Below are 13,134 nucleotides of genomic sequence, written 5' to 3'. Positions count from 1 at the left end.
ACAGTTAAAATGAACTTCCAACTTCAGCAACAACACTGCTCCCACTCAAAAGTTATCTCGCTAGCAGCTATGAAAACATGTATAATAATGCAATTTAAAATTTCTCAAAGTGACCAGAAACAAAATGCCGAAGCCATCGCTTAGAATGTGATATTAAAACAAGTTTAGATGTTTGTGCACAGGCATATCCAAATTCACACATATTTCACAGAGGCGTTGCCTGGGTGAGAGTTCCCATTCTGTTGAAAAATGGTAGCTGTATTTCTCTGGCTGATCTGTGCCTGGGGGCAAAATCATTAAAACTGTAGCTGGTATCCCACAGTCCTCTGCCATCACAACAACTGAGTGAATCCCTGGAGCTTTGGCAAGAGGTCACAGGAGGGGAGGAAAGGTGAAGGGAGAGGAGGGAGGCAGCGGAAAGACAGAAGACTGAGGGAAGATGAGAGGATAAAGAAATACTGACAAACATGGAGAGGAGCAGAGTTAGGAAGGAGAGGTGATGAAAACAAGGATGGGTGGAGAAAGCCATTCGGAGAGGTGATACGATTCTGTGAGTCTGGGAAGTTGGCAAGTTTCAGGGTTGGATTACAGCGGCTTTGCAGGCAGACTCTGTTTGGGGCGGAAGAGTCTGTTTGGATAAAACAGCATGACAGCTTCATTGCTGGTGCCCCGCTTTGGGCTGGCTGATATCAAAAGCTGAATTTGATGCAGGAGGTAGAGACCCAGCCAGAGGAACCGGAATGAGATGCTTGGTTTAGTGTATCACTGGAAATCCGTGTATAACTGCCTCTGTCTGAGTCACGACAGGGTGGAAAAAGAAAGTACACGAAGAAACAAAATAACAAAGCAGAGATACGCAGAGAGTAAACACTTCCCACACCATTAAAATGAGCTTTAGGTCTGGCACAGATAATCTGACATTATAAGTGGGTGGCTGGTCCAAATTTTAAGGGTCAGTGAATGGAAAGGCTTTATCATTGTTTGGCTTTAAAGCAGCACATCGTTAATTTTTTTTTTATCTTAAATGCTCAGGAACTTATCAAGAAGTTTGATATGTAAAAGGTTATTATAAGTGCATATAAGGGCAAATTTCACTGAAATAAAAAAAACTGATGTCAACAGAGTTATCTTGGCTCAGCTCTTTTGCTTAAATTTCATTCAAATTGGAGGTTTGATCTTTTAAAAGAAACAAACAAACACACCAGTGTCACTGGATTATAGTTCCATATATGGGAAAGCGAAAACCAATGGGGGAGCTACACAAGTAAAAAAAGAAATCTATTCCGATCGATTCCTGGTGAAGTATTGCAAAGAGTTATCAGAGTTAGTTGTTATACAATTGATTTTACTGTGCCAGTAATCAAACTATACTATCATCGCTCATCTTCACCGTTTTTGGTTTGAATCTGTCTTTTATGACTCTCACAATCTTTAGAAAGTGCAACACTAAACAGCTGGAGACTGCAGCAGGACTGTTAAATGCTTTATAAACTGCTAAACAGGATAGGGCGGATCAATACTAATAACCCAAATGGCATGTGAAGTACTGGACTAGCAATGCAACCTATGTAAGTTATTAGCTGTCAAATAACCTAATGTGAAATCAATAAAGTTAAAATTAACAGCAAGTACCCACAGCCACATATGCTTCAGAGAAATGATGATATACAATAAGATACTACAATGAAAGCCTCAAAGTATAATGATACAATATTACTGTATAGTCCTCTACTAAAAAAAAGTTTATTTATATCTGGCTTGCTTTTACTGCATTGGCAGTGTGTTTGGGATGGCTGCTGAAAAATAAAGCTGTTGAATTCATGGTGGATCAAAATCTGAAGAATGGCTTCTTGACAGCCACCCTTCCACTGAGACCATTTCTGATGAGGCTTCATTGAACACTAGCGCAATCAACTAAAGCACCAGATTTATATCGTCGGCCTGTGTCAGGTCTCAATTGGATTTTTTGGGGGCTTTCAAATACTGTTTATCTGTTGCAGATTTTTCTTTTTTTTAGGCTTGCCACATCTTTTTTCTTTTTTGTCCTCCAGTTTCCAAGTGTCCAGTTTCCTCTGATTTTTTAAGAACACACTGCACAGTGTACTGAGATATGGTAAATTTTTAAGCTATTAGCTCTTTGGGAATTATCTTACAATTTAACAGTATGTCTGTAAAAGTGTGTTCTCACTGGCATTTGTTTGCCCCTGGACTAAAGTGAAAGACTGGACTGAAGATGAGTTAAAAAGTGATCAAAGTCCAGCTTGGAAAAGCCCAGAGAACTATTGTTCAAAACCACATTTAAAAAATTAACGCTGTCTTCTTAGAAGCCAAAAAAATAATAAATGAGGGGTGATTCAACACTTCAGCACATTATTGTAAATGTGAGTTAAACAGCCAAACAAAAAGTCAGCAGCTCTCTCTTTGCTTTCGCTGTATGAGATAGCAATACGCACAAGGCCTCAGCCATTGTGAACGGCACAGGGGTGATTAAGTTAGTGAAATCAGTCATAAAGTAGACAGGGCCAACTCTCAGTGTAACACTCAGAAAGTTGATTGTGTTCATCGAGATGAACACAATCAACACTGGCTCACTCATTTAAGTCACCTGGATGAGTGACAAATGTTTCTTCCAACGCTACATCCAGATGAACAGAATAAGCTTTCTTGGATTTCATTACCTGGATGATTGAGCATGCATCAAGATATTTCAGTGTAACAGAAATTCAAAAGCTGTACCATTTGCTGTATCATAAGAGAAAATACAGGCAAAATGAAAGAAATGTTACAGCAGTATCTCTGTGCCTTTTCCTTCATCACTACAATATAATGCCCAAAAGTAAAGGTTAGTAATACGCTACCAAGATTAGCAAGTGAAATTTAGCTTGTATCTAAATGAGAGATCAAGAGAAAAGAGTGAGACAGTTAAAAGTTAACCTATAAGATATAGTAGGGGCGATCGTGGCTCAAGAGTTGGGAGTTTGCCTTGTAATCGGAAGGTTGCTGGTTCGAGCCCTGGCTTGGACAGTCTCGGTCGTTGTGTCCTTGTGCCTACTGGTGGTGGTCAGAGGGCCCGGTGGCGCCAGTGTCCGGCAGCCTCGCCTCTGTCAGTGCACCACAGGGTGGCTGTGGCTACAATGTAGCTGCCATCACCAGTGTGTGAATGAAATACAGGCCATTTACCAGGCCATTTTACACATATGATCTCTAAATCAGCATTGAATATTTTGATACCTAGTCTGACTTTACCAGCTGGAGACTGGTATCATAAACATAAACACCGTATCATAAACACCGAAACATGGTTACACAGAACTGTTTAATTGAAAAACGTGAGTTTAAGTATCTTCAGTGTAGCTGAATGCAAACATAAAATGTATTTGCACAAAAAAATGATAATTTGAACCGATCTCTCAGAAACTCCAGAAAATGTCTCTCCTTCCACAGCCACACCGAGCCAATAGATGAGCAGGTTGCCAGTACAGCTGTTCAAAGAAAAAAAAGAACCCTAATATGAGCCAGCATCTGGTCTCATTAAGCACTGCAGAAGAGAGCTAAGCCGAAGACTCAAGGCACCCCTTGGATTTTAGGAGCAACAGGGTCAATAAAGTACAGCTCTGTACATGAGCTATTAGTGGGGCCACAGTAGACGACAGATATTTTCTCAGTTGAGAGCCAAGAGCACAGGGGATATTAATAGCTTCATGTTGTCAGGTTCACAGAAATCTGAAGAAATTTAAGGACAAAATGCTTTTACTGTATATACACTCACTGGACGATTCATTAGGTACATCTTGCCAGTACCTGGTTGGTCCCCATTTTGCCTTCAGAACTGCCTTAATTCTTTTGGCATTCAACAAAATGCTGACTGTGGAGCTCATTTCAGTAGAGTGAACTAACAATCATTGACAAGCTTAGTGACATGGTGTGTTATCCTTAGAGGTGGCAAACGCATACACCTAAACAATAAAATTAGTCTAGTCAAAGGTTACAGTGGGACTCAGCAGGTGGGGAATACTAATATCTGTTTAGTGGCTCAGTGCACGGAAAAGAATAACATCTCACAGTTACTAATGTGAGCCTCATTAGGCTTTTGTAGTGTACTGGCTGTGATCAGCTAACCTTCTGCTCTTTGTGGATTTATCCAACAAGATGTCATCAGATGTTTCAAAGCTAGTATCAAAGTCCGATGTCCACCCCCTACACTGACACTATACCCTTTATACTATCTTTATACTAGACCTATACAGTTGTTTATCCTTCACATAACTACCCAGAATTTTCATTCAAACATTTGAATAACACACAACTAGTATAGCTTTCTTTGTTTAGCAGGACGTTTCACAAAATGAAAAAAAAACATAATTTATAAATACACAAATTCAATATGTGATTAAAATGACATGTAAGCTTTAAATCTGCAGTTTATCAGTGAGCAGTCTTTACCTTTAAATCTCACCACTCTTCTTCCTCTCTGTCTGTCTTCCTACATCTTTCTCCATCTCAGAGCGACGTTAGCTCTCATTCTCTTGTCTCCCTGTGAATCCAGCAGCTGGACCTTTAGCTAGCAGCAAACTGTGCGCCAAACTCCAAACAAACAGTTTGTGTGTTTTCTGATGTTTGTTCAGCTGATAAAAACGTTGAATTTGAAATTAAATGCCACTTAAAAAAATGGCACTCGCTTCATGCTTTGTCCTCCTCAGTAGTGCTAGCTAGATGCTGAAGTAGCACGTACACAACATACGGCGGGCACCTGCACTCCCTCCGGCCAATTGGGTATAAAAGACGTAAATTAACCTAAAGTAACAAGCCTGTTTTGAAAATGTAAAGAGTACAAAGTACAGATATTTCTTTAAAAATTTAGGGAGTACAATAAAAAGTTCTCAAAAAAATAAATACTCAAGTAAAGTACTTGAATTTCATTGTTTCCCACCTCTGGTTTTCCTGTTGGAAATGCGGGAAAATGAGTACACTGTGGTCATATGGGATGGACTTCCAGCAAATATATTCATATGCCACATTATTACACCACCAGCCTGAACTGTTGATGCACGGTAGGATGGATCTGTGTTTTTATGTTGCTTACACCAAATTCTTAACGATAAATCCTAAATGTTGCAACAAAGATCACCAGACCAGGCAATGTTTTTTCCAATTTTCTGTTGTCCAGTTTTGTTGAGCTGAATTATATCCTCAGGTTCTGGTCGCATCTGAGTGGTTCACAGTGTGGTCTTCTGCTTCTGCAGTCCATCTGCTTCAAGTGTTGATTTATGGTGCTGAGGCCAGCTACAAACAATCTGTCTATTTTCCTCTGACCTCTGTCACCAACAAGCCATTTTCAACCAGAGAACTGCTACTCACTGCATATTTTCTCTGCAAATGATAAACTATAGAGATGGCTAACCTCATTGAAATAAAAGCACTAAACTATGGTACTATCTAGGCAGTGAATTGGTATCTGTGTATTTGTCACAGATACTGACAATATCCTTGACTTTGGATAATCATCTATGAAATATGCATATAATATCCTGATATTTAATCCACTGATGATCTTTTCACAGATCTCTTTACATACTAACTTCACCTTTGATGTGTCCAGCTTTGAGACAATGCATCCCAGTGGAATACCAGCCTCTGAAATGCTCACAATAGTCCATATGGCACCAACAAAGCATGCCATGTTCAAAGTCACTCAAATCACCTTTCTTCCACACTCTGATGTTCAGTTTGAACTTCAGATTAATGCACTTAAAACACTGAGTTGCTGTCAAATGATTGGCTGATTAGAGATTCAAGTTAACAAGCAGCTGAATGGGTGCACCTAACAAAGTGTCTAACTGAATAAGCAGACAAACGTGATGTTCAAGTAAAGAAACATAATAATAAAGTGTTTGTAATCCACTGGTACAAGTCATTCAATATAGGTATTTTTCTGTATCACCCTGTTTAATTGTTTTATTATTTTTACAAAACCACCACTGTATATACAGTTTCCTCTGATGACATGTTCACAAAAATATATGCACTATTGACCAGAAAGAGTCAAGTATTAATTAAAAAGCTACACTTTTAGGGAATTAAATTGAAAGTGCAAGTGTCTCTGCAGTTCTAATGGGATTTATGGATATGGCAGTATTCTGATTAACCTCTTTTCTTTTTTGAGGGACACACACACCCCCAGACACACACAAAGGCAGAGCGAGAGGGAGAGAGAGAGCGAGAGAGAGAGCGCATATTCTGTATTAGCATTGGACCATCGCTGTACAATTACCAAGAGTGGATCTCAGTGAGACCAAATAAAAGAAGCAAAAGATTATGTAGGAAATGGGTTTCCTTTTCCTTTTTCACAGTAGAGAAAAGTGCACACACATGAATGAATTTTGGCCTAAAAATATGGAAGAAAGTACTTAAAAATATACATCTATTTCTTACTTCATGCCTGAGTATCTAGTCTTTAATGCAGTCCTAGCTCTTTTGTAAAAACGATAGACTGGATGGATTCACACTTGTGAATGATGACTAAAAAGGATAAGTAAATCCTCCTCTGTAGCTTCATACTTTGACCAACCTGTCTGCCCGTGAATATGAGCTTAACTCGGGTAATGCCGAGGTAATATTTGAAGCACTGTAAGAGAAACTACAAAATTCCACTATAAACATGAGTTAACAACCTGTGTAGTTTCTGAAGAGGTAATTTCATCTTCTTGTAACCAATTTAAAAGCCTTGGGGAAAAGCACACTAGTCTTTTGTCTAGATTTTTCTCAGACTTCTGTGACCTTGATGACACAGAGCTTTGGAGTAGCAGCTGAAGACCTAATAGAGCATGTATAGATGTAGGCTTCACTCAAATTTGCTGTCACTTTGGATTAAGCGAGTGTTTCTCAAGTGCAGAGCCACTGGAGGCATGGAAAACGAATTGACAAATATGAAGTGAAACTAAAGTAACATATATATCTATAGGGAAAATAACCAAGTAAGACTTTACACAGCCTTTTTTAAATAAAACAGTTATCAATCAAACATTTTGGGAAATCAGGCATTTGAGAAACACTACATTAAAAGCATAAAGAAAAAAAACACACCTAAAATGCATTTGCTATCACCTTGTCCACCGAGTAAGAGTAAAATATCCCACATACACCTATTAGTTATTAAAAAATGAGGGATCATTTGTAAAAATGTTAATGTGCTTCTTAAAAGTATAATAATAACTGTGTGGGTATCACAGGACTTCAGTAAAAACCCAAAGAATAAGTCCAACTAAAATGGTTTGCTAACTACATTTTCATTGGTATAAAAGTTTAATTACATAGTTCATTTTTTAAACTATATTGAGTAGGTGTTACTTTATCTTCCTACTTATTCAAAAGAAGGGCTGTATGAATGTGCAGTGGCTGCCCTTTACCTCCTAGTCCATTCACAGTGAATGAGAGCTGGAGGCTAGGTTTGCACTGTATACTTGTGGGAATTACCTACTTGCCCATCACTGGTTTCCAAGCTGCTTGTCTTGTCACAAAACAATGCTAAACCTTGTACCTGCAGCAGTCCGAACTATATACATCATTCAGCACAGTAAAGGTCAAACATTCAGGTTAACTTTTGATGCTAAATCTAAAGCTGCTGAAAAAATATAATATTACCATTGTGCTCTATATAGCCATGAAAACACTGTTCCTCTCCTTAAACAGTGAGATGAGGGCCAAAGTGCGGTAGGGCCTATCCACTCGATGTCCGCCCGGCTGACTTAATGAGAGGACCATCCAACTTAAGCAGGTGGCAGTGTGTGTGTGAGACTGGATTTGAGAATTTGTATGTGTGTCCACACTCTCTGGCTCATTCCCCAGCACAACCAAATCAGGCCTGGGCACTAGTACAGTCTCCAGGGAGTTGAGGAGAGCAGTGCTCCACTTATCTACTGGCAGAGAAATGGATGGAGGAATAAACAGGTGCCAGCCACTGTGGTAATTTCTGTGTGTCGCTTACAAACTCGTGACCCTACTAGCTTTTATTTGAGCCAGTATTTTAAATTGAATCGGCAGGAAGCAAATGAATGCAAAAACTTAATAAGTTACTGTGATGAAAAATATCAAATTAAGGTTTAACTACATCATTTGAATGGGGCTGTTTCTGATTGCAAGATGAAAATTTGACCTCCACTTGTTGTTTATCCTCATCTTCCTGTGTGTAGCTGAGGAGAGCTGGTGAGTTATGAGGATGGAGGAAGGGGAAATAGAGAGAGGAATATGGGGGAGGATAGTGAGAGAGCAGCCAGACAAACTGGGGGTGGTGTCACTTGACAGAATATCTGGAGGCTTACTGCAGGCATGTGTCAAAACCATAGTATGAATAATTGAAAAGGGACAGAGAAAGAAACAGAGAGATACAGAGAGAATAAGAGTGGGAGTCAACAGAAAATGGGTGGGAGAATAACATGGTCCAGCCTTTCCCCCATTTCCCTTTCTGGATTATCTCTCAGTTCAATAGATCAGATTAAATTCCTATTAGCTGCTTACTCATCCAGAGCATTGTGACGCTAAAGTTCAACTCCATCACCCGGTCGACCTATCTGACATGCTTGTGCTTCCAGAGGGTCTTTTTCTACTTTCAAGCAGAGAGAGTTACACTTTTAACACTCGCCCCAGCCTGCGTGTTTCTGAATATTGAGGCCAAATAAAAAGTATAAAGCTCTTTTTCTTTTTTTTATATAAACAAGACTTGAAAAACAATCATTATTTAATGGCTATGAATCGGGATAAAATAGGAAGAGTACAGCAAAGAGACAGTTCACTTAGGGGGCAATAAAGGCTTCGAGAAAGAAATCAATATTTCAGCAAAGGACTATGCATTAAAACATAGTATATTATTTTAGCGGTCTAGTAACTATGCTATAAAATATATACCACGGTTATAAGATTGGAACTATCCTTCTATTAAGCTCTTTAGTCTAACACGAGAAATGACATTAAATAAAATCTGTTTTTATAATTTAATTATAACGAGGATAGGCTCTGTTACATAAGTTATAAAATCAGACTGAACACACATGACAAAGACAATAACAGTAAATGTGCGAATTATCAGACTTATCAATATCACAGCTCTGATCATCATTACTGACAGATTATGTCAAACTGTTTTAATATTAATTCTTCCAGCTGCAGGTTCAGTGTTTTTTAATGGTTCTGTTTAAATAATAAATTAGTTCAAACATAGGCTTAGTGTATATGCATTTCATAAGGTCAGCAAGAACAATTAGGTGTCATATTTTATACATACATCAATGCAGTTGTAAAATTCTTTACAGGAATAGAGCTATATCTAAACATCAATATTTGCTGAGGCCCATCAGCGAAAGACGAAGCCTTGAAATGTTGTTTAAAACTTTATACTTCTGGAGAATTGACAGATCAGAAAGAGGTGATTTTGTTTTTTAACCTGTTGATCTCTAATTTGGAACATAACCTTCTCTGGAGCAACTTAGGTCTATCATTAGTGTGCCAATGCACCACAGTAAGAAGTAATCCACCTGTGTTGTACAGGATTACCCTGAAGTTACCGGAATAACCCCAAATCCTGCTTCCTGGTACAGGACTTTGTGTTTAAAGACTGTTTGAAGATATAAAACCAATTTGGAAATAAATACTAGGTCTTATATTTATTGCATGAAATTAGCCCCATTTTTGTTCTTTGAATATTCCAAATTATTTTGTCTACATATATTTCCTCTTTTTTCATGAATTTAAAAAAAAAATAAAATTGAAAATTCAGTTACAGGTCCATTTCTCAGAACGTTCTAGTTGCAAGGAACATGATGTTACTTATAAAAGCATTTACTTGCACAGAGGAAGCCCTTTTCATTCCACAGATGAAAGACAGTGCTTGAAATCTGTATATTCTTATCTGTCCCCTCTCATTAAAATTAACTGAAGGGTGACTATGTCCTTTTTGGTCATCTTTTCTGATTTTTTTTTTGCAAATGTCCTGATCCCTATTTCAGACACTCATAAATATTCACCTACCACATCAAATGATAGCAAACGTCAAAAAGAAAAGCATTTAAGACTTTTTTTTTTAACTTTTTGTGGGCTTTGATATAAAAATAGTAACAATTCCCTCTGATCAACTGATTTTAATGATCCTGCATCTAGGGTTTGCTTTGTAGCTTGAGAGGAGTGAGAAGGGAGTAAAGCTGCTGGGTGCCCATTCTGATTACCCAAAACCACTATAAACACCTATTGAGAGGGTCAAGATTGCAGCCATTTACCTGTCAACATAATGACTGTTTGAAAGAGCAGTAGGAGCTGTGAAATTTAGTGCTGCAGCTGACTTCTTTTTAAACCTATTTAACATTTAAGGGAAAATTCTGACAAAGAAACAGTGTCGTTTTTGCAAAATGGTGTAACTGCTTTGGTCAAAAATAATTACCCTTCCAAAAAGAGCTTTGTTAAATGATAAAAAAAGAAGAAGCAAACAAAGAATAAAGCAACAGAGAAAATTTGAAACATTCAGATAACAAAATAAAGCCATTAGTGAGCGTATATTTGCAGTATGGCACATCTATTATAATTGTGTTGACTCATTATGTAAATACCTGTATGCCCACAAAAGCAAGTGATGGAAGGTGAGAAACTGAAATCTCATTATGCTCTGTATACAATTCATCCATGTCAAACTTCTGTCGGTGGCAGGCACTGACATTTGAAAGCAAGTTTATCCTAACAGAGCTGGAAAAGCACATTTTTCTGTGTGGACTAAATGCCAGCTGTACAGATCAAGTAGCAGTCTGATCAATTACACAGAGAACCTTTGAACCACTAAATGCCATCCGAGGACTTCTAAACCTGACAGTGTGGCATAGAAGGGATGAAAGGACAGTATTATTACCACAGAGGGAGGGTAACATGCAGAAAAATACACATTAATGCACATTAACCATGACACACTCCCAATGACGCTATCGCCTTCAGACACCTATATACAAACGCATTCTTCTAATTGCCTAAGAACGACAACTGACATTATCCAAAAATAAACTGACATGTGATCCTGCAAAATGGAGGCTTTGACATTGAAATGTTCATGACAAAAAGTGTTTTTTGCTAAAAGGTTTTTTTTTTTTTTTGTGTTCGTCATCTTTCATATTAAAAGACCCTAGGAGACTGGCTTCCTTTAGCTTGCTGAGGGGCATTGACATTTCCATGCCCTTCTACAAAGAAGGATACCTTTCTATTGAGCGCCCGCTCGTCCAAACAGCACACAATGGACCATGTTGCTTTGTGTCAATAACCATAATGTAGGTGAGTGCTGTGTGTGTGTGTGTGGGTGCGTACAGCGACATTAATGAGCATAAAATGAATTTTGTTATGTTTTTGTGAATGTGTGTTTAACGGCTGTGTATGAGTGTGTAGGAGAAAACAATTATATGTTTTTGTGTGTTTATAGACTGCATATCTGCAGCTGCAGCCGATGTACTTGTGTTTCAGTATGTGTTAGTGCCAAGATGCCTAAATGGATCTCTATTCTCCCGCTTTTGTTTTGAGCAAGAGCCCTTTTAGCTTGCATTTTTGGCAGCACTAATTACCATTTTTATATTTAAAAATGGATAAAAAGATGTCTTCCTTTTTATATGTGAATATAAGAGAACTATCACCCGGCTCTGCAGTTTTACTGAACAGAAAGGGCTTTAGTGTCATTCAGCTAACTATTTTGGTTCATTTATTAATTTTTTGCATATTGCTTTCATCATTTAATCCAGTTTCAACTCGCAAATCATAAATCCTCATAACATAATTTCCAGCATCACAAGTCAGCTCAGATATGTCCACTGTTCTAATGCATAATGTTACATTTTGTTTGATTTTTTTTTTTTTCATAATTTCACACAAAAATGTAAACGTTCATATATTCTGTATTTATTTCATGTAAAGTGAAATGCACACAACAATCGTGGGGAAAATTGCTGATTTGACAGTTGTGCATATCACTGACAGGATAAGGTCACTGTTGAAAGGACTGACTGTTCACAGAGTGTTGTACTCAAGCATGTTTGTGTAAAAGTGACTGGAAGGGAAAAGTGTGGTGGGAAAAGGTGCACAAGCCACAGGGCTGAACAGAGCCTGCAGAGAACTGTCAAGAAATGTTGATTCAAAAACTTGGGAGAGAATCACAAGGAGTGCACTGAGGCTGGTGTCAGTGCATGAAGAACTATGACACACAAAAATCACTGTCACATTTCTCATATCAAACCACTCCTGAAACAGAAACAACATCACAAGTGTCTTACTTGTGCTAAAGAGGAAAAGAATTGGACTTCCAAAATTCTCTTTTCAGATGAAACTAAGTTTTTCATTTCATTTGGAAGTTCCAAGTGAAAGGATGAGTGGAGAGGCACAAAATCTAAGGTGTTTGTTCTCCAGTATGAAGTCTCTGCACTCGGTGATGATTTGACGTGCCATCTTCTGGTGTTGGTGTTGTTTGGTACGCTGTGTTTTACCAAATGCAAACTGCAGTTGTCTACTAGGAGACTGACTTTAGAGCACTTACATCCATCTGCAGACAAATGGAGACCATTTCTTTTTCCAGAAGCACAGTGCCAAAACTACTATCAAATTATTTACTGACCATGTTATTACTGCGCTTGACTGACCAGTCAACATGACTGTATTATCAAGAGGAAGTTGAGAAACACTTAACACAAAACTAGAGAAGGTGAAGGCTTCAGAGATGAGCAGTTTGTAATCTGATTACTCTTTTCAAGTAACGCGTAATGTAAGGGATTACTATTCTTTACTTACTTTCCCATAAGCATGCTGCGTTACTGCGTTATTAAACTGTTGTGACAATGACGTAAGCCCGTGCGACGCTCGTGGCAGCAACAGACCTGTGTAGATCAACAATGGATAATATGGAGTGTGGGGGAGAGTACGACCATGCAGCGTTTAAAGCGTGGACGTACTTACATTACTTTAAGTTTTATTCCGTAACAAGTGACAAAAACATTAGCGTCCTCTGTACACTCTGCGTGGGAAGAAAACTTCTTTCTACAGCAAAAAGTTGAACTTCAAATCTGAGCAAGCACCTGGCAAGCTGCCACGGGAATGTGAAATTCACAGAGAAACCCCCGGATCCCCCCA

At 38.4% G+C, this 13,134-nt stretch overlaps 1 protein-coding gene across 3 annotated transcripts in view; it reads right to left on the bottom strand.

Annotated features, from left to right (window-relative positions):
• ncanb (neurocan b) overlaps window positions 1–13,134 on the bottom strand; it is a 175,786-nt gene that overhangs the window by 46,123 nt on the left and 116,529 nt on the right. The window lies entirely within an intron of this gene.

This window comes from Maylandia zebra, linkage group LG23, assembly GCF_041146795.1.
Source record: "Maylandia zebra isolate NMK-2024a linkage group LG23, Mzebra_GT3a, whole genome shotgun sequence".
NCBI classification, from domain to species: Eukaryota; Metazoa; Chordata; class Actinopteri; order Cichliformes; family Cichlidae; genus Maylandia; species Maylandia zebra.
The sequence above is the reverse complement of the archived record's forward strand: the minus strand, read 5'-3'. Positions and strand labels throughout refer to the sequence as shown.